Here is a 25447-nt window from a genome sequence, read left to right on the forward strand (position 1 = left end):
AACCCAAGTATTCATCAATAGGTGAATGGATAAAGAACACACACACACACACACACACACACACACACACACACTGGAATATTATTCAGCCATAAAAAATAATGAAATCTTGCCATTCATGACAACATAGATGGACCTAAAGGGTCTTATGCTAAGTAAACTAAGTCAGACAAAGACAAACACCACATGATTTCACTTATATGTGGAATCCAAAAAAACAAAACAAAATTAAAACAGAGACAGACTGATAAGTACAAAGAACAAACTGATGGTTGCCAAAGGAGAGGGGATTAAGAGGTACACACTTTGAATTGTAAAATAAATAAGGTCACAGGATGAAAATTATAGCATGGGGAATATAGTCAATAATATTATAAGAACATCATATGGTGACAGATGATAACTACACTTATCATTATGACAAATTCATAAGGTATATAATTGTCAATTCTTTATATTATACGTCGGAAACTAACATAACATTGTATGTCAACTGCAAAAATTTTAAAAATACTGGAAAGACCATGTAACGTCAATAAGGAAGAGACTTTAATTGCTCACTACATTAATCCAACTATTTTCATATTTGAACATTTTAGTCTAATCTTGGTCAAGAGGCACTCAGCCATAATGGTAAATGTGGTGGTTTTAAGAATGAAGGAATTAGGACACCTGAGTGGCTCAGTTAGTTAAGGGTCCAACTCTCGGACTCTTGGTTTTGGCTTAGGTCATGATCTCATGGTTCGTGAGATTCTCTCTCTCCCTCCCTCTCTCTGTGCCCTACTCTCATGCACATGGGAGTGTGCACGCTCTCTCTCTCTCAAAATGAATAAATAATAAACTTAAAAAAAAAGAATCAAGAAATCGCTTGTTCAATCAATGCTCTAGGGGCACCTTGGTGGCTCAGTCAGTTAAGCATCTGACTTCAGCTCAGGTCATGATCTCATGGTTTGTGAGTTCAAGCCCCACATCACACTCTGTGCTGGCAGCTCAGAGCCTGGAGCCTATTTTGCATTCTGTGTCTCCCTCTCTCTCTCTGCCCCTCCCCTGCTTACTTGCTCTCTCTCTCTCTCTCAAAATAAATATTTTTTGAAAAATTAACAGAAAAATGCTCTTTCATATGCAACAAAAGATCAAACGCAAGGACAATTCTTATGATTTTGACTAAGATCCTATGACTGAAAAAGTCTTAAATGAAATGGGTATTACTCTGAATTTGGGACAATGGCGTCTGATTCCTGAGGCTGAAGGCAGAGTTTAAGTGTGTTGCTTTTCACAACGTGTAGGAAGCCTTGGGTTATTGTGTGAAAACATTTCAGAGCAGTCTTGTCTCTAGATAGCATTGATTTTTTTTTTTTTTATACAAAGGAATAAAAGGCTACTTCCCATAGATCTTGACTTCCAGCCAGAGTTTAGGAAGCAGCCTATCATCCTGCAGAGAAGTGGGTGGGGGACAGAAAGCTAAAGAGATTTAAAACTAAAATCACATCAGCTTAAGGACAGCATTCTTTGATGAAATGAAAATAATTGCTATAATAATATGATGAGATTATGCGTGACTGTTTTTAAAAAGCACAGTTTCTGTTTCAAATTCAGTTTAATATTTTTGGTAAAATTCATTATTTTTTGATAGTTAACCACTTCTTAAATCTTCTTAATCCTTACTTTAAAATTTTTAATATATTACCTAAGCAGTAAGTTCTAAAAGTCAGTATTGCAAAACTCCTGTGTGAAGTAGAACTGTAGCTGTGTTTCAAAGAGAAAACCCAGTTTCTATTTCATCCTAGTCATTCAGCAGTTAGTCACCTACAAGATTCAGACACTGGGCCAAATGCTAGAAATATACCAGCAAACAAAATCAAATGTAAGCTCTGGGTTTGTGGGTCACAGAGTTACAGCCTACCAAGAAAGGTGGATATTAATCAAATGATCATTCAAAAAAGTATATACAAGCAACTTTGGCGAGATGTTACAAGACCAATCAAATCAATGTTAATAGAGGTCAAAGACACCTTCCCCGAACAAAAATAACCAAATAGAGATCTAAAAAGAACTAGATGAAGGGGTTGCTGGTAGAGGCAAAATATATTCTGGGCAGTTGGAAGAGTATTCTCCACTGAACATACTGTCTCTGGATGCTTAAATTGGAGAAATAAAGAAACGTACTGACGTGTGCTCTCATACATAGGATATCAATTCATACCGATACATATATGGCCTCTGATATATTATCTAAAAGGATAGCCAGAGATGAATGGGATCATATACCACCTAACCAGGGAAGGCTTTCTAGAAGTGATGAATTTAAAATGATGTTTGAAAAAGGAAATAACTCATGGCAAGCACACAAATAATTCCTTGATACAAAATGCACTAAGTGTATTATAGAAGTATTGCCAATTGAATCATTCCAGTTTGAAGAGGAGAGCTTAGAAGTTATTCCATGACTAGACAAAAGTGGCCTCTCTGGGAGGTAGCAAACTGGAAAGAGAACCGTGTGTGTGGTGAAGAGGGAGTAGTTTACATGCCAGTTTTCCCTGTGTATTCTATATATGAGGTCTTTACCATTCTCTGAGGTGCTCCTAGAGACCGTTTACCTACCTCTGTCTGTTACTGCATGGGGTTAGTGTTATTATAAGAAATAACTAGTACACCAGCAGAGAATCTGCAGCAGGTACCAGATGAATTTGTATATTCAACCAAAATAATCTATCAACCATAAAAATTAGACGGGCACCTGGCTGGCTCATTCAGAAGAGTATGCAACTCTTGATCTCAGGGTCGTGAGTTTGATCCCCATGCTGGATGCAGAGATTATTTAAATAAATAAAATTAAAAAAATTTTAATCATACAAATTAGAGTACACAGTATTTCATTTAAATTTCATATCTCTGCAGGTGCAACTATTACTTATTTTTGAACATGTGATGTGCAAGGGCACATAGCCCCAACAAATCCTAATCAAAACAGCTGAACACAATGAACAAAAGCAGAATTATCCATATCATTGTTACTATTTTTATTACCTCTCTACATTGTTTGTGTTATTATTACAGTGGAATTCAGGCTATCATTCTGTAGATTTCATTTTTTAATGTTTGTTTATTTTTGAGAGAGAGAGCGAGAGAGAGAGACAGAGCTTGAACAGGGAAGGGGCAGAGAGAGAGGAAGATACAGAATACAAAATAGGCTCCAGGCTCTGAGCTGTCAGCAAGAGCCCGACTCAGAGCTTGAACTCAGAGACTGCAAAATCATGACCTGAGCCAAAGTCAGACACTCAACTGACTGAGCCATCCAGGCATCCCTCATTCTGTAAATTTCAAATGAAAGAGTCTTTTGGGCAAGCTTCATTCTGTTAAGTGAATTTAGAAAGGAAAAAGCCAGGTGATTGCTTGATTGTGTAAAATGAAGAGGCTGTTGGCTACCACACCGGTGGTATCTCAGACATAACTACAGAATAATCCTGGCATTTCTTTTGTAAAATCAAGTGTTCGTATATGTTGTAGAAGAACAAATTATCATCATAATTTTCCAAAATTAAAAAAGAAAAGTTACTAAGGGAATGACATTTTAATGTGCCTAAATCTATAATGTACATAGAAAGAATTAGAATATAGAATCATAGGAGGCTAATGGAGAAAGAACTAGATGGGAACCCTTTCTGGAATAGCTTAGAAAGACTTTAAGAAGTCTGATGCATAGGCCCCAACAGATTATTCTGAAGCAAAATCTCAGAGTTATCTTGAACTAAAATCTCAGAGTTGGACTACACTGAGGCATTTTCAGGGGTCTGGGTGTTTCTAAACAGCTGCCGAGGTTGAGAGCCACCGTACATCACTTCCCTATGCACCAGATCTTATGGGCAGAGACCTCTCAGGTAAGTAACATGGAAAATATCTGCCAACCAAGCATCTCTCTGGAGGAATTTTCCATTGCCTGGGTTTCCTAAGAAAACAATTACTGAAGATAATGGTATCTGTGTTACTAAACAGAAAGTAGAGTTTGACTTTGCATAATTTAACTTAGAAAGGACTATCCAAAGACAACATTCCTATTTCTTGGACTTTGGGCAAGTCACTATAAGCCTGTGTCTTCTGTGTAAAACAGTGATGGAATATGAGCCTTTTTACTTCTCAGACCTTTTATCAAAGTCTACTACAGTATGCCAACATTATGCCAGGAACTTTTATAAACACAGATCTAATGATTGTTTTCTAGGGTTAGGGTTTGAGCAATTATTAAGAAGTTACTCTCTCTTGCCCCCTAAAATTGGAACACAGTACACGGGTAGTGCGTTAAGAATTTGAATGTGCAATCCTGGTAGATTTCATCTGAAATCTATAATTCATTAGTAGGTAGAATCAGTTGTACAACGAAGGGAAATTGCTCCCCTACTGTTACCCAGTGCAGAGCACTATATTGGAGGTTGTGAGGGATTCGGAGGTGGTGACGGTGATAATGATGATGAGAGTAACTAACTCATTAACTAGATTATCTCACTGAAATCCTACAAAAGTATAAGGTGGTACTTTCATATCCTTATTTTACAGAGGAGGGATGTGAAATTATTTTACAGAGTAGAGGTTATAAATGAATTACCCAAGTTTACCAGTCAGTAAGCAGTAGACCCAGGCTTTGAAACCAGCTGGCTGTTTCATGGTCTAAGTTCTATCTAACTCACTTCAGAGTGTTGCTTCAGAAGCTTACAGTCTAATCGCAGGAGACCACTGCCTGCAGCGTTCCCTTGCTTATCAATCTGTGACTGAGCGAGATGGTATGTGTTAAAGCTAAAGGGGGAAAAGCCTGTTGGAGTAAGACTTTAAACAAGCAACTACGGTAAACACATTAATTAATGAGGTCTACCATGTATGTAGTTCAGTGTCAAGTACAGTATCTATTTGGTTAAGTAAAGCCCTAAATCTGAGACCTTTGTTACTGAAAAAAAAATGGACAAAGTCTTGCCCCTGATTAGGAAATGCAATATGTATTTCACAGGTGTGAAATTTAAACACCTTGTCAGGGTGCCTGGGTGGCTCAGTCAGCTGAGCATCTAACTCTTGGTTTTGGCTCAGATCATGGTCCCATGGTTCATGAGTTCAAGCTTCGCATTAGGCTCCGTGCTGACAGTGCAGAGCCTGCTTAGGATTCTCTCTTTCCCTCTCTTTCTCTGCCTCTCTCTCTCTCTTTCTCAAAAATAAATAAGTAAACATTAAAAAAAACAAAACAAACGTGGTCACTTACAGTAAGCAATCGCTGTAATAACCAAGGAGGATTCAGGTCCAACAGAAGTATTTCTTTGACAAAATGCCTGTAAGCAGACTCTTGGTCCTTGTTTTTACCAATAGTTCTTTCCTGTTCACATTAGCCCAAAATGTCTCAAGTTAATTAGCTAAAAAAGATAGAAGGCAAAAACTTTTGCTCAAAGCAAAAGTCCTTTTCAATAGAGTTTCCAATAAAAGTGATCGTTCTGCAACTTGTCATCTGAATGTAGCTAACCAGCCTTTGAAAACAAAGAGTACACGGAAACCAAAATAGTAGTTGTCATTCCTATTAGCTTAGCATTTAGGTGGTAATTTAACAGTATTGACCTTAAGATAAATCTTTACCTTAACGCTAATGAAGCCCCCTTTCAAGTGAAGCTTCACCCCACCCAGGTAACAGACAGATATTTGAAAGAGAAGGAATTGCCAAGGACTCCTTTTAGAGACTTTGTAACTGCACTTATATCACACGTGGTAATTTCCTAAGTGTTTTCACATGTCATTACATTGTTTGATACTCAATGCTCGTTTTAGGAGTGGGGTAACTGGCTAAGCACGGTCATGTGACTTCCCCCAGGAATGAACATCTACCATAATGAGTGGTAAAAAGCCGGAACTGGAGTAAAATCTAAGTCCTATGCTTCCAAATTCTGTGGTTTTATATCCTTGTTAGGTAAAAAGACTGTATTGAGCAATATAATTGTAAACGACAAAGATAACCTTTTCTTATCTGGTCACAGCTTTTTCAGCTGGCCCACTAAGTTCCAATCAACCCATTAGCACAACTTTTGATCTACAAGACCTTCTGGTATCTTGTATAGTAAATGGTACTTTGCTGTTGACAACATACCAGACGACATGCCATTGCTAAGAGCAGTCTCAGTCTCTGCTGAATGCTATTGGAAGTACTCAGAAATGAATGGCTGTAGTCTAGCTGCCTCTCCCAGGTGGTGAAGGTAGACAGATCCCTTTCTGAATGAGTCATGTAATTGGGCGCAGATTTTTCTACAACTGCACACACACATCAGTGGGTTCCAGACATGGGAGGTTAGATGAGCTTTGATGCCGGTGGTCTCTTCTCTCCTGCCACCTAGGTGGACATGCGTCCAACGTGGGCTCTCCTTACAGCCCTCATAGCTCCAAAGCCAAAGCCTCACCTCGACGTTGACCCAGTCACCCTTTCCCAGGGCCCTCACCACCGTTTCCATAGGCAAGCCTCCTAGCCTCCCCAGCTGCTCTACTTCTGCTCCTTCCAGACTCTTCAGTGCGCTGTATAGTTTTCTGTGTTGCTCCAGAAACATGAACATTCTGCTGGATGTCCATACTATCAGAGGGCATTGGTTGGAGCTGGTCCAAGGCCACAGACACAAAGACTGGTCAGTGGCTACCATCACCAGAGCCCTACTACTATCTGGGTAATAACTGTTAGGACCTCTGCATTCCCTCAACCCTTCTTACAGCATCTCCTTCTCTCGGGCTTCTCCATTTTCTTAGGGTCAGGCCTCACTTCCAGATACTAAGGAGAGCAATCCCATGGAACCAGTTTAAAATGACTAGCCCTGGAAGTGGCAAGCTGGGTCCCTATAAAAGGTAGGCCTTACCTGGGACACAGTCTAAACCCTCCCACAGAACTGACCAGAACTAGACAGTCTTTGGGTGGAGTGAGAGTGTGACAAGTGTTTGCCCACAAGGGAAAGCACCAACCCTGCCCAACCCAGCAGCAACCCTTCTGAGGGTCTCCCTGCCCCAGATTCCGGGGCTTGGACATCCAGTAAGTGGCTCAAAAACCTTCTCTGTAACTTTTTCAGAGGCCTAAGCAAAACGGTCAGATGAAATATTCAATTCAGCATTTGTTCTCATATTTAAAAAAGAAAACCCTTCGTTCCCAGGATTGAAGTCCTGAAGCAAGCAGACTGGCTGTTCAGTGTAGATGTATCGCCCTCTGGTGTTCAAAAGGAAATGGACTGTAAACAAGAGTTTCAACTTCAAAATATCCCTCACCCCAAATCACCCTTGATTTTCAGTATCCCTGACGCCACTCTCTCAGCCACCTGAGATTCCAAGAATCGTGAGGAAAACACTCATGGAAGCACCAGGGTGGGGCAAGCCATGTCTAGAGGGGCACCGCCCTTTCACTGCATTCTTCTGAAGCTGAAGTTTTGCAATAGTGTCAAGTAACTAGTCAGTTGGGGGATTTAAATTACAACCTTAACAAAAATTTGTGTTGAAGCTTCTGTTTGGAGGCAGAAACTTTGGGGCAGTTGTTGAACTTCAGAGGTCTCAGACCCATCCACTCATTGGCTGGGCCAGGATGGAAGATGTAAGGGGTCCCCGCAGCAAATTCACAGTGAGTATATGCCTGCCAGCTGCTGTTGAGGGGAGGCAAAGGCCAAGAGACATTGCCCCTCCCTCGGGCACGTCCCAGAAGTCCCCAGATGGCAGATCTTAGTCAAGTTTTCCTTGACCAGTAGGGTGAGGTGTTTTTATTTAAAAGCACACACACACTCCAGCCAGAAATGGTTCCCTGGCATCACATTTAGCAACTTTGACCCATGAGCCATCTGAGTTTACAACCTCCGGTTACCACCTAGAAGAGGAGGCAACACATCTATACTTAAGAGCACAATCCTCAATACAAGGCAGGTAACAAGAAGGACCAGACGCTAGCACAGAAAATACATGCCGGAGGAGGCAGGAGGGGAGGATCCCTCCCTGGAACCAGAGCACAGGGCGCTTTGTGGTTCACACTGGGGAACTTCCACCTGCTTTGTGCCAAAACTTGATAGCATAACAGATATATCAGTTTCCTCGCACTGCTGTAACAGGGTAGCGTAAACGGGGTCGCTTAGAACCACAGAAATGTACTCTCGCAGCTCTGGAGGCTGGAAGTCCGAAATCAAGGCCCTGGCGGGTTTGGTTCCTTTTGGCAGCTCTGAGGGAAAGTGTGTTTCACAACTTCCTCTTGGCTTCTGGAATTGCAGGCCGCCCTTGGGTGCCTCAGTCTCTGCTTCCGCAGCCGTGGCACCCTCCCTGGGTCGGTGTTCTCTCCGTGTGCCGGTCTCTGGGTCTCCTCTTCTTATAAAGACACCCGCCGCACAGGATCAGGGCCACCTTACTCCACTAGACTTCTTCTTAACTTCCGTCTTAATTTGCCTCTGCAAAGACCCTCCTTCCCAGTAATCACGACCGCAGGTACCAAGGGTTTGGACACATCTCTGTTAGTGATACAATTAAACCCACAATGACGGGGCCATAAAGTTGGGCAGATTTGGATTTTGTATTTAGGCTGAAGTACTGGGAAATGTTTCACAACCAGATTTTTTCAGGGAAGAGAAAGCCCGAGTTCCTAGTGTTTGCAGGTTTTCGTGGTGTAACTACTCCCTCCCAGTCCTGTTTCAAGCTCCCAACAGAGCAGCTGGCTTGCCACATGCCGGAGAACGTAACAATATGTGGCTCCCATCCACTGGTACTAACTGGCTCCAGCATGCCGCTCACTGGGCCTGTTATTGTTAAATATGTCAGTGGTTAAAGAAGATACCCATTATAATTTGTTTTAAATATTTTCATATTGAGGTCAAGATTCCCCTACAGCTTTTGATTATCTACATGTAAAATGATTGATTTATATATCATACATATCAAGTTTTAAGTCAAACATGCCTCTGGGTCATCCTGTTTTCTGGTTCTCATTTACCCTGAAGTAGCTTCAGCATTCTCCTCCAGGCCCTTGCAGACACTCCAGCCCCTGCGTTTGATCTGTCTGCCACCCACAGGTTCCCTGCCCTCCCCGTATCCATCCCCAGATCTGATGCCTCACCCGTATTCTCTCAGGACTCTGGCGCTCAGCTCTCTCTCTACCCCGAGTCCTGTCACTGACCTGCAGTGGTTTTCCCAGCCAGCAGCCTGTCCCCCACGGCTCATTGCCCAGCTAGGAGAGCTGGATGGCCTCCAGCTCTCAAACCTTGAACTCCAGCCTCACACCCTAAGCCCATCATTGCCCACCTCACCAGCGAACTCCTCTTTACACATGACATTTACATCTCACTAACATCTGCCTACTCCCCAAGTCTATCAGCCACGCCCCTGCCCTCGACCCTCTCCCTGTTCAACTTAGACTCTGGCATCACTTTGTCAATACCCTAATTCCTTCTACCACGCCAGCCAGTATTTACTTGTACACCCACTGGTAAGGTGAATGTTGCCACCACAGATGCATGATCTCCAAGCCCAGCTGCAGCCCTGCCCTGCATGCATCTCTGTGTCACAGAGGACCCTAGTCTTTCTTACCATGTCCCACCATTCTTCTCCAATCTCCTGCTTCACTTTCAGCAAGACATTATGTCTGCATCACAGGAAAATATAATATAGAGAGCACTCTATTCATAACATATTTTCTCATAGGTTCATTTAACCTACACAATAACAGCACAACAAGGTAGGCAGGGAAAATGTTGTTATTCCCATTTTACAAATTAAGAAACTAAGGTTCAGAGAAGATTCATGTCAACATCAGATAGTTATTAACAGAGCCTGGGTAGGATCCCAGGTCTCCCAATTTCAAGAATCCCAGGTCAAGCAGTGAAGCAGATGATTTGCCCACAGGCACCCATGAGGTCTTGGCACCCAGGATGAGCATCCATGTCTGTGGGCACATTCCAAAGTCTTCAGCCACCTCCAGAATGTGCTGCCTTCTCAAAAATTGCTTTATTGCTCTCAAAGCACCTTAAATTCAGGGCACCTGGGGGGCTCAGTCGGTTGAGTGTCTGACTTCGGCTCACGTCATGATCTCACGGTTTGTGGGTTCGAGCCCCGCGTCGATCTCTGTGCTGACAGTTAGCTCAGAGCCTGGAGCCTGTTTCAGAGTCTGTGACTCCCTCTCTCTCTGACCCTCCCCTGCTTATGCTGTCTCTCTCTCTCTCTTTCTCAGAAATTTTTTAAAAAAATTAAAACATGAAAAAACACACCTGAAATTCATGTATTCTTTGTTTAAAAATAAAATAATAGGATGATCTTGAAAACAGTTTTATTTTTCTTTCTTTTGTGAGTTGTTACCACCAATGATTGTTTCCTCATGTTAGGGTTTATCTGATAGAGAGTTCTCAGAGCCTTGGCTGAAACAAGTTCATTTACTCTCACCTTTTGTCATAACTCCACAAACTCTGGAAACAACACTTGTGATGAGATGGAACTAAACCAGGGCTCTGATCTGGAAATGTCATCCCATGAAGCCCAAATGCTTGCCTGTTGGCCTGGCCTGCAAAGGTGTCATGGAGAATTCACTGGGTGAGTCCACGCAGACTTACCAGCTGATTTTTTAAATTTATTTTTTAAAGTTTACTTATTTATTTTGAGAGAGAGAGAGAGAGAGAGAGAATCCCAAGCAAACTCCACACTGTCAATGTAGAGTCTGCCTCAGCACCTGTGCTCATGACTGTGAGACCATGCCCAAGCCGAAATTAAGAGTTGGACGCTAAACCAGTTGAGCCACCCAGGCACCCCTATTTTTATTTTTTTAAGTTCTATTTATTTATTTTGAGACCAGCCAATTTTCCATAAACACACAGTATAAGTAAAAGCCACTTCCATTGGTAATGGGGGCCATAGTGAATCACTTGTGTGATTCCAGACAGGTAGGAGTCTCAGATCTTTCCTGGAACTTGCAGTGAAGTATGAAAACCAAAGAGATTTTGTCCGTTGATAAACAAGGACCACCCTGTCCCCGTTGTTCTGCCGATATCTTGCTTTATTCATGCTGTACCTGCATCTTTGTACATGGTTGTACACAGAGGCAGCCATGCAAAAGAGTTACTGACCTCCCTTGCCATCTGGTACAGCCTGAATATCTGCCTCTCACCTTGGGGATATACTGCTCCTCAGCCTGCCTTCAATGGATTGGACTGAAACCCGCCCGTCAGAACTGCTGTGTATGGGGTACCCCAGAACCACTGGACTGGGAGATGGGTGACTTGGCTTCTGTGAACTTGGATAAGACACACGTCTTCTTGATCTTGTTCCTCCTCTCTCAGACAAGAGGTTTGCTATGGCCAAAGCTAAATTAGCAACACTGTAAAGACTGCTTATGCTGTCACCACAAAGAGAACTTGCAGGGAAGAACCCAGAAAGTGCTGAAGGAAGACAGAGGAGTCCCCTTCAAGTTAGATTGACTTAGGGACTCACAATAAGTTTGCCACTGGACAGTGTTTCCTGAAAGTGCCAGAGGAGATGGAAGGTGAAGAGCAGCAACATGTCGGGCCATGAGGGGCAAACCAAAAGAAGGGAAAGCCCAGGCCTGTTCCATGGGTGAATCAGCAGACAGCACACAGCTGTAGAATTATTGATTCATGCGTGTTGTAAGCTGTTTTTATGGACATATTTGGGGAGGAGTGTAACAGGACGTTGCTGGCCCATTGGGACCTTGAAGGCAACGCAGGGCGCTCTTGGTGGATCTGAGAACAGTGATTTAACAAGGATATTTCCCAGTCCCTGCCCTCAGCAGCCCATAGTGACCATGCCATCCCCTCCCTGTGGGAAGAACACAGGGTCATTACATACATTAAATGAAATTATCCTACATAAAGCACAAGCATGTAGCTTTCAATAAAGGGTAGCAACTATTAATGTTCTGTGGATTACCCCAAAGGTGAAGCAAAGTAAAGCCCTCCTAGTAGCTCCAAGTTGCACTCAAGTTCAATATATTCAGACATGTGAAGACAAAAATGAACCTTCCTCTCTCCATTGCTGCCCCTGAGCTTGGACCAATAGCTAATGCCTTCAGACCTGTCCAACTACAGAGGGGGCACTCAGGACCTGTGGGGAATGATGCAACAGTACTGGGAAACCGCTGCCACACAGGCTAAGAGCACTGGATGAAGTCATTTAGACCTAGGTTAAAATCCTGGCTCGCCATTTACTATCTGCCATTACTAGAACCCAGATATGGACCCACAAACATATGACCAACTAACCTTTGACAAAGCAGGAAGGAATATCCAATGGAAAAAAGACAGCCTCTTTAGCAAATGCTGCTGGGAGAACTGGACAGTGACATGCAGAAAAATGAAACTAGACAACTTTCTTACACCATACACAAAAATAAACTCAGAATGAATGAAAGACCTAAATGTGAGACAGGAAGCCATCAAAACCCTAGGGGAGAAAGTAGGCAACAATCTGTTTGACCTCAGCCACAGCAATTTCTTGCTTGACACATCTCCAAAGGCAAGGGAATTAAAAGCAAAAATGAACTATTGGGACATCATCAAGATAAAAAGCTTCTGACTGCAAAGGAAACAATAAAATTAAAAGGCAAAAAACAGAATGGAAAAAGATATTCACAAATGACATAAAGGGTTAGTATCCAAAATCTATAAAGAACTTACCAAACTCAACACCCAGAAAACAAATAATCCAGTGAAGAATGGACAGAAGACATGGATAGACACTTCTCCAAAGAAGACATCCAGATGGCCAACAGACCAATGAAAAGATGTTCAACATCACTCATCATCAGGGAAATACAAATCAAAACCACACTGAGATACCACCTCACACCGGTCAGATTGGCCAAAAAGAACAGTTCGGGAAACTACAGATGTTGGCGAGGATGTGGGGAAATGAGAACCCTCTTGCACTGTTGGTTGCAAACTGGTGCAGCCGGTCTGGAAAACAGTGTGGAGGTTCCTCAAAAAATTAAAAATAGAGGTGTCCTATGACCCAGCAATAGCACTACTAGGAATTTATCCAAAGGATATGGGAGTGCTGATGCATAGGGACACATGTACCTGAATGTTTATAGCAGCACTATCAACAATAGCCAAATTATGGGAAGAGCCTAAATGTCCATCAACTGAGGAATGGATAAAGAAGATGTGTTTTATATTTACAATGGAATACTACTCAGTGATGAGGAAGAATGAGGTCATGCCATTTGCAGCAATGTGGATGGAACTGGAAGGTATTATGCTAAGTGAAATAAGTCAGAGAAAGACAGATATCGTGTTTTCACTCATGTGGGACTTGAGAAACTTAGTAGAAGACCATGGGGGGGGAGGGAAGGGGAAAAATAGTTACAAACAGAGAAGGAGGGAGGCAAACCATAGGAGACTCTTAAATATAGAGGACAAACTGAGGGTAGATGGGGGGTGGAGAGGAGAAAAGGGGTGATGGGAATTGAGGGCACTTGGTGGGATGAGCACTGGGTGTTGTATGTAAGTGATGAACCACGAGAATCTACCCCAAAAACTGAGAGCACACTTTACATACTGTATGTTAGCCAATTTGACAATAAATTACATTAAAAATACATTTCACAAATTTAGAGAAAGGATTTGTTGACTTCTTGCTCAAGGAGTATGAGTCTGATAAACCATATTGACCCTACAGTCACAGATAACTCCCAGAGTACAAGAAAAGAGGTCGGATGCATTAAATTCATGTGGCTGCAGAAGTTAGTTCTCCTCTGATTTGAAAAGAGATCTGTGTAAAAAGGTGGAAGGAGAAAATGACCCATGGTGAGACCATGACTTAAAGCAGCAAGCACATCAGCATCTGAGGATGATGGAATGAATAAGGAAAGGCAGGAGCACTTTATTTAAAAAAAAAAAAAATTTTTTTTTATGTTTTATTTATTTCTAGGAGAGAGAGAGACAGCGTGAGCAGGGGAGGGTCAGAGAGAGAGGGAGTCACAGCCTGAACCNCCATATTTGAGGGCACCTGGGTGGCTCAGTTGGTTAAGTCTCTGATTCTTGATTTTGTCTCAGGTCATGATCTCACATGTGGTTCCTGGGTTCGAGACCCACATTGGGCTTCACACTGACAGTGCAGAGCCTGCTTGGGATTCTGTCTTCCCCTCCTGCTCTCTCTCTCTTTCAAAATAAATAAATAAACTTTAAAAATATTTTTAAAATAAATAAAACCATGTTTTTTAGAATGTCATTTTTATTATTCATTTTTTAAATTTATATCCAAGTTAGTTAGCACATAGTGCAATAATGATTTCAGAAGTAGAATCCAGTGACTCATCCCATATATATAATATCCAGTGCTCATCCCAACAAGTGTCTTCCTTAACGGCCCTTAGCCATTTAGCCGATCCCCCCCCACAACCCTTCCAGCAACCCTTAGTTTGTTCTCTATATTTAAGAGTCTCTTGTGTGTTTCGTCCCCCTCCCTGTCTTTAGATTATTTTTGCTTCCCTTCCCATATGTTCATCTGTTCTGTATCTTAAATTCCATGAGTGAAGTCATATATTTGTCTTTCTCTGCCTATTTTCACTTAGCATAATACATTCTAGTCCTATTCACATTGTTGCAAATGGCAAGATTTTATTTTTTCATTACTGAATAATACTCCATTGCATGCATATGTATATATATATATACCACATCTTCCTCATCCATTCATCTGTCGATGGACATTTGGGCTCTTTCCCTACTTTCGCTATTGTCAATAGTGGGGCTATAAACATTGGGGTACATGTGCCCCTTCAAAACAGCACACCTGTATCCCTTGAATAAGTATCTATTAGTGCAATTTCTGGGTCGTAGGGTTGTTCCATTTTTAATTTTTTGAGGAACCTCCATACTGTTTGCCAGAGTGCTGCACCAGTTTGCATTCCCACCAGCAGTGCGAGAGGGTTCCTCTTTCTCCACATCCTCAACAGCATCTGTTGTTGCCTGAGTTGTTAATTTCAGCCACTCTGACCGGTGTGAGGTGGTATCTCAGTGTGGTTTTGATTTGCATTTCCCTGATGAGGAGTGATGTTGAGCATTTTTTCATGTGTCTGTTAGCACACTGGATGTCTTCTTTGGAGAAGTGTTTATCCATGTCTTCTGTCCATTTCTTCACTGGAAGAAATTTGTTTTTTGGGTGTTGAGTTTGGTTAAGTTCTTTATAGATTTTGGATACTAACCCTTTATCTGATATGTCATTTGCAAATATCTTCCCCCATTTCATCAGTTGCCTTTTAATTTTGTTGATTGCTTCCTTTGCAGTGCAGACTTTGTCTTGATGAGGTCCCAATAGTTCATTTTTGCTTTTGTTTCCCTTGCCTCAGGAGATGTATTAAGAAGTTGCTGCGGCTGAGGTCAGAGAGGTTTTTACCTGCTTTCTCCTCTAGGATTTTGATGGCTTCCTGTCTTATGTTTAGGTATTTCACCCATTTTGAGTTTATTTTTGTGTGTGGTGTAAGAAAGTGGCCCAGGTTCATTCTTCTGCATGTCGCTGTCCAGTTCTCTCAGCACCATTTGCTGAAGAGACGGTCTCTATTCCATTGGATACTCTTTCCTGCTTTGTCAAAGATTAGTAGGCCATACGTTTGTGGGTCCATTTCTGGGTCCTCTATTCTGTTCCACTGATCTCAGTGTCTGTTTATGGTGCCAGCACCATACTGTCTTGATGATTACAGCTCTGTAATACAGCTTGAAGTCTGGGATTGTGATGCCCCCAGCTCTGGTTTTCTTTTTCAGGATTGCTTTGGCTATTCAGGGTCTTTTCTGGTTCCATGCAAATTTTAGGATTGTTTGTTCTAGGTCTGTGGAGAATGCTGGTGTTTTTTGTTTTTTGTTTTTTTTGATAGGGACTATATTTAATATGTAGATTTCTTTGGGTAGTATTGACATTTTAACAATATTTGTTCTTCCAATCCACGAACATAGAATATTTTTCCATTTTTTGGTGTGTCTTCTTCAGTTTATTTCATAAACTTTCTATAGTTTTCAGTGTATAGATTTTTTGCCTCTTTGGTTAGGTTTATTCCTAGGTATTTTATGGGTTTTGGTGCAATTGTAAATGAGATCAATTCCTTTATTTCTCTTTCTGCTTCATTATTGGTGTATATGAATGCAATTTCCAATTTCTGTGCATTGATTTTATACCCTGCAACTTTGCTGAATTCATGGATCAGTTCTAGCAGTTTTTTTGGTGGAATCTTTTGGGTTTTCCATATAGACTATCGTGTCATCTGCGAAGAGTGAAAGTTCAACTTTCTCCTATAAAGCCATGTTTGACTTCAATATTCATAAGTAGGGAAACTTGTGAGGTAACTGTAGGAGTATTTCCATTGTAGACATAAAAAAGAATGAAGCACACATCTCCATGAGCTGATATAAAAAGGGTATAAAAATTCAGTTCCACAGTTTTTTAAAAAAGCAAGGCATAAAAGTATGTGTATAGTAATCTCACTTTAAAAAGTAGATCCATATGTGTGCATATATACATAGAGGGCATGTGCATAATATATACTTAGACACGTTTGTCTACGTATATGCATGGAACATTTCTGGAGAGTATGTAAAATTTGTCTCAAGTTCTACGGAGGGAAAGGACTGGGGACTGGGATGCAAGGGAGAACTGTTTGTTGTAGCATAAAGTTTATACATCTTTACTACATGCACATATAACTTTTCAATTAAAACTGTATTTTTTTCATTAAACTGAGCTTGGGGCAGGATCGCCAGTGCTGAGAGGGGCCCACTGCTTTGAGCCGCTGTGTGGTCAGCATTTAACACACACCTCAACAACATTGCTCCCTGCGGCCTGTGCATCTGCAAGCCGCCTTCCTTCTAGCCATCTTCCACACCAACTCCAGTGTTCTCTTTCAAAAAGTAGATGTACCTGAGCCAAGGAATGCTTACTGCCTCCTGTTTCCTACAGGGTACAATCTGATCTGCTCAGTGGGGCATTAGTGGGGAGTGATACTGCGCCTGGTACAGTGTCATTCCTGGGCCTTCCGGAAGTCCTGTCTCCAGGTTTCCTCCATCCCGTCTGTTCTCCATACACTACGTTCTTCAGTGTGCACATGATACCCTATTGCTTCTTATAACCAACCCTTTTTTTTTCTTTTTTTACAAATAGTTTATTGTCAAATTGGTTTCCACATAACACCCAGTGCTCATCCCCACAAGTGCCCTCCTCCATGCCCATCCCCCCTCCCCCCCACATCCATCAGTCCTCAGTTTTTGTCAGCATTCAAGAGTCTCTCATGGTTTGCCTCTCTCCCTTTCCCCCACCATTTCCCCCCTTCTTCTCCCCCTTGTTCCTCCCTTTAAAACCACTTACTCACTAGGGGCACCTGGGTGGCTCAGTAAGGAGTGCATGCAACTCTTAACGTTGGGGTTATGAGTAGCCCCATGTTGGATGTAGAAATTACTAAATAAATTAAAAAATAGACTGATAGATAAATAAACTTTATAAAGAAAAAGAAAGCTGCCCGCTGATCTTAAGTTAAAATCCCAGCTCCTTAGCAGGCCCAGTGCCATCTCTCCCCAGTGCTTTCCTCTGATTACACTGGATTTCCACCAACTACTATACACTGCTCAGTTCCTTGAAGATGCCATTCTCTCTTTACTCGGAGTCTTTGCACATGTTATTTTGGGTCTTAAGAAACTCTTCTACTCTCTTCTTCATGGTCTTCCACCCCCCACCTGGCTCACTCCTTCAGCCTGAAGGGTCATAAAAATAATGTCATGAGAGGGATGCCTGGGTGGCTCAGTCAATTAAACATCTGAGTTCAGCTCAGGCCATGATCTTGCAGTTCGTGAGTTTAAGCCCTGCATCGGGCTCTGTGCTGACAGCTCAGAACCTGGAGCCTGCTTCCTTCAGCCTGTGTCTCCTCACCACCCCCCCATCTCCGCCCGTCCCCTGATCACACTCTGTCTCTTTCTCTCTCTCTCTTAAAAATAAATAAACATNTTCTCTCCCCCCCCGTCCCCCGCCCCCCGCCATGCTCTGTCACTTGTTCTTCCTCTCTCAAAAATAAACATTAAAAAAATTTTTTTAAATAAACATTTTAAAAAAGCATGCAATGAGAAAATCATAAATGAAGGAAGAAAGAACAAGTCTCCAGTTTGAGGAGGAACCCTGTAGGAATTCAGCTGTCAGACAGAGCTGTATGAGTAAGGCCCATCGAGGAAAGAAAGGGCCGGGCAGTCTCGAGAACGGAAAGTANTGGGTGGGTCAGTTGGTTGAGTGTCTGACTTAGGCTCAGGTCATGATCTCGTGGTTCATGGCTTCATGCTGCACGTGGGACTCTGTGCTGACAGCTCAGAGCCTGGAGCTGCTTCGGATTCTGTGTCTCCCTCTTTCTCTACCCNTAGAGAAAGGAAAGACCTTGAAAGCCAAGATAAGGAGTTTGGTCTTCATTTTTTATTTATTTATTTTTTAAATGTTTTATTTATTTCTGAGAGAGAGAGAGAGACAGAGACAGCATGAGCAGGGAAGGGTCAGAGAGAGAGGGAGACACAGAATCTGAAGCAAGCTCCAGGCTCTGAGCTGTCAGCACAGAGCCTAATGCAGGGCTTGAACCTACGAACCGTGAGATCATGACCTGAGCTGAAGTCGGACGCTTAACCGACTGAGCCAACCAGGCGCCCCTGGTCTTCATTTTTTAAACAGTGGGAAAACTTGAACCATTTTTAAACTGGCAAGTGACAACCTCCAGTATTTATTTTAGAAAGATGTAAACAACAGAGCGCAGAAGAATGAAGTCAGACGGATGGGTGATCTTAGGGAAAGAGAATGAGAGCCTGGCCCAGGGCAACAGCAGGTGGAACTGGCAGGAAGAGATGGATTTGAAAGGAGATGTGGCGATAACCTCCTGGGGTTGATTACCAAGTGAAGGAGAGGAGAGTCAAAGGAATCAGAAGGGACTCACCATGCTAGTCAGAATAACTGGGAATATGGCAAGGTCATTGGCCGAGATAGGAATCACAAAAAAGGGAGAGGGTTTGGAGGAAGATAATGAATTAGGTCTGGAACAGGCCAGCTTTTGGGTGGGAGATCAGGAGCCCATGTCCATAATTGAAATCAGACACGGTTCAGGATACAGCATGCTGGGTTGGCTTAATCTTTTCTCATGTGGCATGTTTCCATGACTCCTATTTTCCATATCCCAACAAAGTCATGTGAATTGTTTTCTTTGCATGCAAAAGAAGAAGAAAAAAAAAAAGGAATTGTAAAAGTACAGGGAGAGAGGAGATGAGGTCTGTGAGTAGAAGACCTGTTGTTCCAGGGCCAAAATCTAGAAAATGGCTTTTCTCTTTAAACCTATTACTTAAACAGCACACTACTGCTTCTCTTCAAGTCCCTACTCTGCTATGGTGAGCAGCCTGGGGCAACTTTGCCTCTACTCTGCCCTCAGCCCCTGGGACACTTTCAAGTCCACAATGCAAATATTTTTCATAGTTATGCAGTTTTTAAACTCTTTTCTGTTTTTGAACTCTTCAAAGGTGTGTATCTTGTCTCCCTAACTAAATTCTTAATTCTTAAGGAGCCAAATTTATGCCAGACATTTAGTTTTTTACTGCCACAGAGCCTGGTACATATTAAGTTTTCAAAAAACACAAAGTGGATTGAAATTGATGCTGAATTCATTTGGGGAAGAAAGGAGAAATGATAGTAACCACCTTGAAACGACAGAGTACAGCAAGAGATAATATGTTGGTTAGAGGTATGAAGTGGTGTCAGTTCCTAACATATAAAGGAATCTAGTCTAACATAAAAGGAATGCTTTCTGGGGCACCTGGGTGGCTCAGTCGGTTAAGCATCCAACTTCGGCTCAGGTCACCATCTCGCATCTGTGAGTTCGAGCTCTACATCAGGCTCTGTGCTATCAGCTCAGAGCCTGGATCTCTGCCCCTCCCCCACTCATGCTTTGTCTCTGTTTCAAAAATGAATAATTGTTAAAAATTTTTTTAAAAAGGAATGCTTTCTCCCTTTTCTCATAATAATGACTTCGCATTCTAAATATGCTCTAAAGGAAGAGGAGAATACTGGTAATTGTCAAGTAAGTCACCTTCTCACCTAGACAAAAAAATATGTTTTTGAGGGACTAGCTTTTGTTTATAAGCAGAATTGATAAAATAAAATACAGAACTTGTCCTTTGTAATTAATTTTATTTAGTTCTAAATAGTACAAGACTGAAGGGTAAGTCTTTCACTTCCTTTCAATTCTTCCTTCTAGTTAGAGGTCTACTTGTGTGGCCATTGTGATTGGGCAACTTTTTTTTAACATTTTATTTCATTTTACTTTTGAGAGAGAGAGGTGTGAGTAAGGGAGAGGGGCAGAAGGAGAGAGGGAGTAAGTTAGAGAGAAAGAGAGACAGAGAGAGAGAATGAATATCTTAAGCAGGCTCCATGCTCGCCATGGAGCCTGACATGAGGCTGAATCCCACGGTCCTGGGATCATGACCTGAACTGAAATCAAGAGTTGGACACTCAACCGACTGAGCCACCCAAGTGCCCTGATAATTGGGCAACTTAAAAGAAGGGTATTCCTGACTTAGCTCATGACATCATTCCCTGGGCAGAAGAAGTAGGACAACCTCAAGTATTTGCCATGATGGAGGAAGATGTATGTGGGGGAGGTGGGGAGAATGTTGTGTTGCTAACTGACAAGTACCAATGGGCCTGTCCCACCAACAGCTTCCACCAATCTACCATCAATTTCACTGTTTAATATGGAAACCCCCATTAGGATCACCCATCAGCATATACAGAGCCTTTGGAAGAATGAGACCTACAACTCACAGCTTTCAACAGGGAGTGCAATTAGGAGTAGGAAAGGAAGTGGTTCAAAAGTGGATCTGAGACTACTCTTGGGATCAGCATGAAGCATGACTCTGAAGCTTGGCAAAGACAACGGGGAAAAGACACTCAAGTGATTGCTTCACAGTCTTGCCAAGGGCTCCATTCCCACTCCTTTTAGAGGACGCCTTTCCCCTTCTGAGATTCCCCCAGGCACCAGGTAAACAGGTAGAAAATCTCCTTCTAAGCCCTAGTGGCAGCAACGTCTGTTGGCTCTGTGTCACATTCCTTTCCAGACTTCACAGGCCTCAGGTTACAAAGGTCTCATTGCACAATTCCTTCGGAGAGCGGGCATGGAGGCTGGGCTGGGATAAAGGAGAGTCCTTTATGTGTCAGAGATCCTGGCGTGGCCAGATGCCAAGGCAGCCCAGGTGGTGGCAGCAAGAGAAAGAATCAAATGCCTTGATCTCTGGCAAAGTAGCTTTCTTTGCTTGCTTTTTTTTTTTCCCCCTCCTAAAGCTGTTAAATAAAACTTACCAGGATGCATCTTCTTGAGTAATTTGAAACATTTCAAAAGTTCACTTGGCACACCTATGCTTTAGTTTACTGGAGAGATGAGAATGCAAAACCCACAACGAAGAATCTGAAACTAAAGCTCTTTTTATCCCTCCATTTTTCACAATCAGCTTTCTCGTGAAGTTTTATGCTGTGTAGTATGTGCAAAATTACTCAATATATTACACAACCTTTGAAATTAATATGGAAGCTGAAAGACATCACCATAGCCCATTTAAGCCTTATGCCATGATGGAATGTTCTTTTCTATTGGTGATAATTTAATAATTCTCTTTTATTAAAGATAATCTGCATGGATAGCTAGAGCCATATGGAAGTTCCTTATGGGACATACATGTTTCCGTTGGTTAAAAAACAATCTAGCAGCCTAGAAAATATTCATCAGATCTTTGGCACTGATGACTATGAAAGTGAGATCTGTATTTATATTTAGCAATTCTTCATTTCATTTTCTTTAAGATTTTGGGACTTTAGACAAATATTAATGTATTTGCAATGAGTTGAATTGGAAAAAGTTCTGAGTATCTGTATCCAGGGAGCGCTGGGCTCAGACTTGCAGGTTAATTAGAGATGCAAGACATATACAGCTCTACATAAAACAAACTCTGGACAAATCTAAGGCAGCTTATAAGTTATCAAGATAATTCCAAATATTAATTCATAGGAAAAGTCAGGAAAGCCTCATAAAAGAGGTACATTAGGTAGTAAGGATAGGTCAGTTACCACAGATAGAGGAATAGCCACACACCTCCCAGAGGAAGTATTCACTCATACATACATCTATGGAGTATACATATCTATGATATATATCACAGAGTATACACACACATACACATAAACAAAGTGATCTAGCTAAACTGGAAAAGGCAAAGCCACAGAAAGTCTGCATATTTATCAAAAAGCAAAAAGGTTGTTAATGCTATAAATGCCTTTTTTTTCTTTTCAGTAAACTACTTCTAATCAGGTAGAATTACCTGTCAATTTCCCTGGATATATTTTAATTGCTATCTCAGCCTTTTGGGTGGGGTCTTGGGTACCTTTTCTTGACCTTGACCAAAGCTTGTTCTATTTGGAGCTGTAAAGGCTAGGAGAGCTTTGGTGACGAGTGCCACAGACATAGAGTACTTGAATTTACTAACAACCACTCGAAGGGGATAAACCGATATTTCCTTTCTTAGGATATTCTAAAACAGGTCAGATATGAACCAGTTCATTCCTTCAGCATGAAGTGGGGGCAGGGAAGATTGAACACCAGGGTGAGAGTGAGAAAGCTTAAGCTCTGTGTCCCACGCGAGTACTAACCAGCTTAACGGCCTGAGTCAAGACACAAACTCTTTTTGCTGGATCCCTCTTCTAGAAATGAGGACGTTGGAATATACGATCTCTTAGCTTCCCTCCAACTCTAAACTTCCATGGTATGTGACTAACACAATGATCAGAGAACATTATAGTCAAGGAATATAAATGTAGACGAGTTAGGACATTGTGTTCTTCAGATATTATTTTAGGTTAAACCTAAACTTAGTTTTCAATAACTATGAATGAAGTCTAAATGTTGGACTGATGAAGATTTAATTTTCAAGGACCTAAGAAGTTGGATCATAATGTAATTGTGAAAACCATGGTGGCTTCTCTATAGGGAAGCTGAATATATACTAGAGTTAATGTACAAGTACAATCCTGGACCTCTGGATTTATTGGCGTGTTTTGGGGTTATTATTACTTTTACAGTGTAGAGAGTATTGGTCTTACTTCTGAGATATATTTATTCCTGATGAGTTGGAGATCACAGTGTGTTAAAATTGTGTCTGTGGTTAGAGAGTGAGTCTCCCCTCCCCTGGTCTATTGGTGTTGGGGTCCCCTGTGGGTAAGTAATCTTCCTGTCAGAACAACTGGACTGCTGCTTCCACTGAGGGAATGTGGCAATAAACTTACTTAGCTCCTGTGGGCAGATCTCAGCGTGCCTGCCTGAACAGCCCTGTACTCGGCTCCGGGGTCGCCGTGTGCTGAGACACGGAGGGAGGCCAATGGAGATGAGTCAGGACCTGGCACTCACCCCGTGCTCCGCCCTACTGGTAAACAGAGCAGCTGTTTGCCATCACTTGAGCCTCTCAGGGCCCCAAGACTCCAGGAAGAAACAAATACTTTAGAAGCCAAAACCCCAGGGCAAGGTAAAGAAAACAGAAATGTCTGCATCCCCAGCGATGATTTCACTGGCTGAGTTCTTTAGAGGGGGAGGAGCAGTAGATGGTTCCAGCTGAGCTGTTTTACCTGCTTCTCAACCGTAAGGCCCTTCTCTTTCGCTGTTTGTAGGAGATGACAGCCTTTTGCCTTTTAAGCCTTGAAATTTTAAAACCAGACTTTAAAAATAAGCTTGGTTGCTAACCCATAATAAATTTATTTCTCCTCTTTTTATCATTTTTGTTTCTATCTTTATACTATCTATTAAAATACTTCTTCCAGTTCTTTCAGTTAACTTATTTTTTGTTAAGTTTATTCTTCCCTTTCAATATTGGGAAGAAGCTATTAAAAGAATAAACATCACCAGGCAATAAATGTAAACTACTCTACAAAGCAATTTTACACTGACTTCTTGAGGTAACTGTTTCTTTTGCATTTTTGCCGTGGTTGCAGACACCAGTGAAGGGCTGACAATCTTGGAAATATCCTCATCTGGCTTCATGACAATAAACAAGTCTGGCTATTGGGATGATACACCAAAGCTCGCTTTCTGGTGGGAATGCCTTTGGCCTTTTTCTGATCGTCGGGAACCTTTACTGTAAAGTATGTGGTGCGTAGTCTCTATGTTTACCCTATTATGCCTAAGCCTGGAAACACACTCCGATATCTTGTGGTCCTCTCCTCTTATTTTTTAGATTCCAGCAATTTCTATTCTAAGCTTAGCAGCTGTTACATACCTGAACTGGAGGCATGGCTAGCTAATTCCTCCTAGCTCTGTCCGGTAGTGTCTCGTCTCTAATATGTCAATAGCTGAACGTCCCGTGACTTTCTTCTCAGTAGCCAATTTTGAGCTTGGGCTGGATATTGTGATGTCACAGAGTAGAATCCTTGCTCCCCCCAAAGGCCCAGCCGAGGGCCTCTGGCTTCAGTATTTTCTGTCTTGCCCATGGCGGAAGGTTGGGAAGGTTAATCCCTTTTATTTGGTAACTGACCCATTGAGTTATAGTCTTACTGTGAACAGAGACCTTAAAGACCTTGTGACTAGATTCAAATCTAACTTACTTATTTTACAGATGAGGACATTTCGATTCTAGGTAGTTCCTGGCAGAGCTAAACCTAGAACCCAGCTGCTCTCAGGGTTAGCCCCCTGTCCTTCTGAACACATTGTACTCATGATGGGCTCTACTCTCTGGAGTTTATCAACATCATTGTTCTCTGGTAGGCAGCTCATTGGTTGATTCTTACCTGAATCCACCCATGACAAGAGACCATTCAGATAATGTGCATCATAGGAAGAGAACAGAGTCTCAGGAAAGATCATTAGTTTTTCAAAAAATCTATAGGTACCAGAAATAGCTAACTTTGGTTCCAGCCCTAGCTCAGAAATTCTGAGCCACCTGATCAATTCTAGATTAACAAGTAATGTGATGTGTCTTCTGAGTAACTAATGTTTCCAATGAGATTTAATGATAAGGAAGAATCCTCAGCCCAGGATTAGTGTTGGCTGCAATGCCCTGCAAGGTTCTATTGTTTGTTGAGGAGAGAATGGGAAAGAATAGGCTTTCACTGGAATTTAACTCTCTCTCATATCCTCCACCTTTTCAAGATACTGTCCCCATATGGCATTAAAAAATTTCCTGCATTGCATGAGATGACTTGTACCTGTGAAGCCTGAGAATTGTACTTGCAAAATCTCTCAAGTGGGGAGCATATATTATATTTTTATAACACCAACAACTAACATTTGATATCATGTTTTAGCATTTACAAGCCATTTCCACATATTTCACTTAATCTTCACAGCTCAGTGAGGTAAACAGTATATTATTTTTAGTACAATTTTATGAGTGAGAAAATGATAGCTCAGAGAGAGGTTGTGACTTGCACAAGATCACAAAGCTAATTA

At 41.8% G+C, this 25447-nt stretch overlaps 1 protein-coding gene across 2 annotated transcripts in view; it reads right to left on the reverse strand.

Moving 5' to 3' along the window:
* DNAJC5B (DnaJ heat shock protein family (Hsp40) member C5 beta) overlaps positions 1 to 24372 on the reverse strand; it is an 87702-nt gene extending 63330 nt beyond the window's left edge. For both annotated transcript variants that reach the window (XR_013332040.1, XM_077751837.1), the window contains exon 1: positions 24279 to 24372. The gene's annotated coding sequence lies outside the window, so the exon portion shown is untranslated. The remainder of the gene's footprint in view (positions 1 to 24278) is intronic.
* Between the last annotated feature and the right edge of the window lie 1075 nt (positions 24373 to 25447).

The sequence above is a fragment of the Crocuta crocuta genome, unplaced genomic scaffold (assembly GCF_008692635.1).
Source record: "Crocuta crocuta isolate KB4526 unplaced genomic scaffold, BGI_CrCroc_1.0 scaffold20, whole genome shotgun sequence".
NCBI lineage: Eukaryota > Metazoa > Chordata > Mammalia > Carnivora > Hyaenidae > Crocuta > Crocuta crocuta.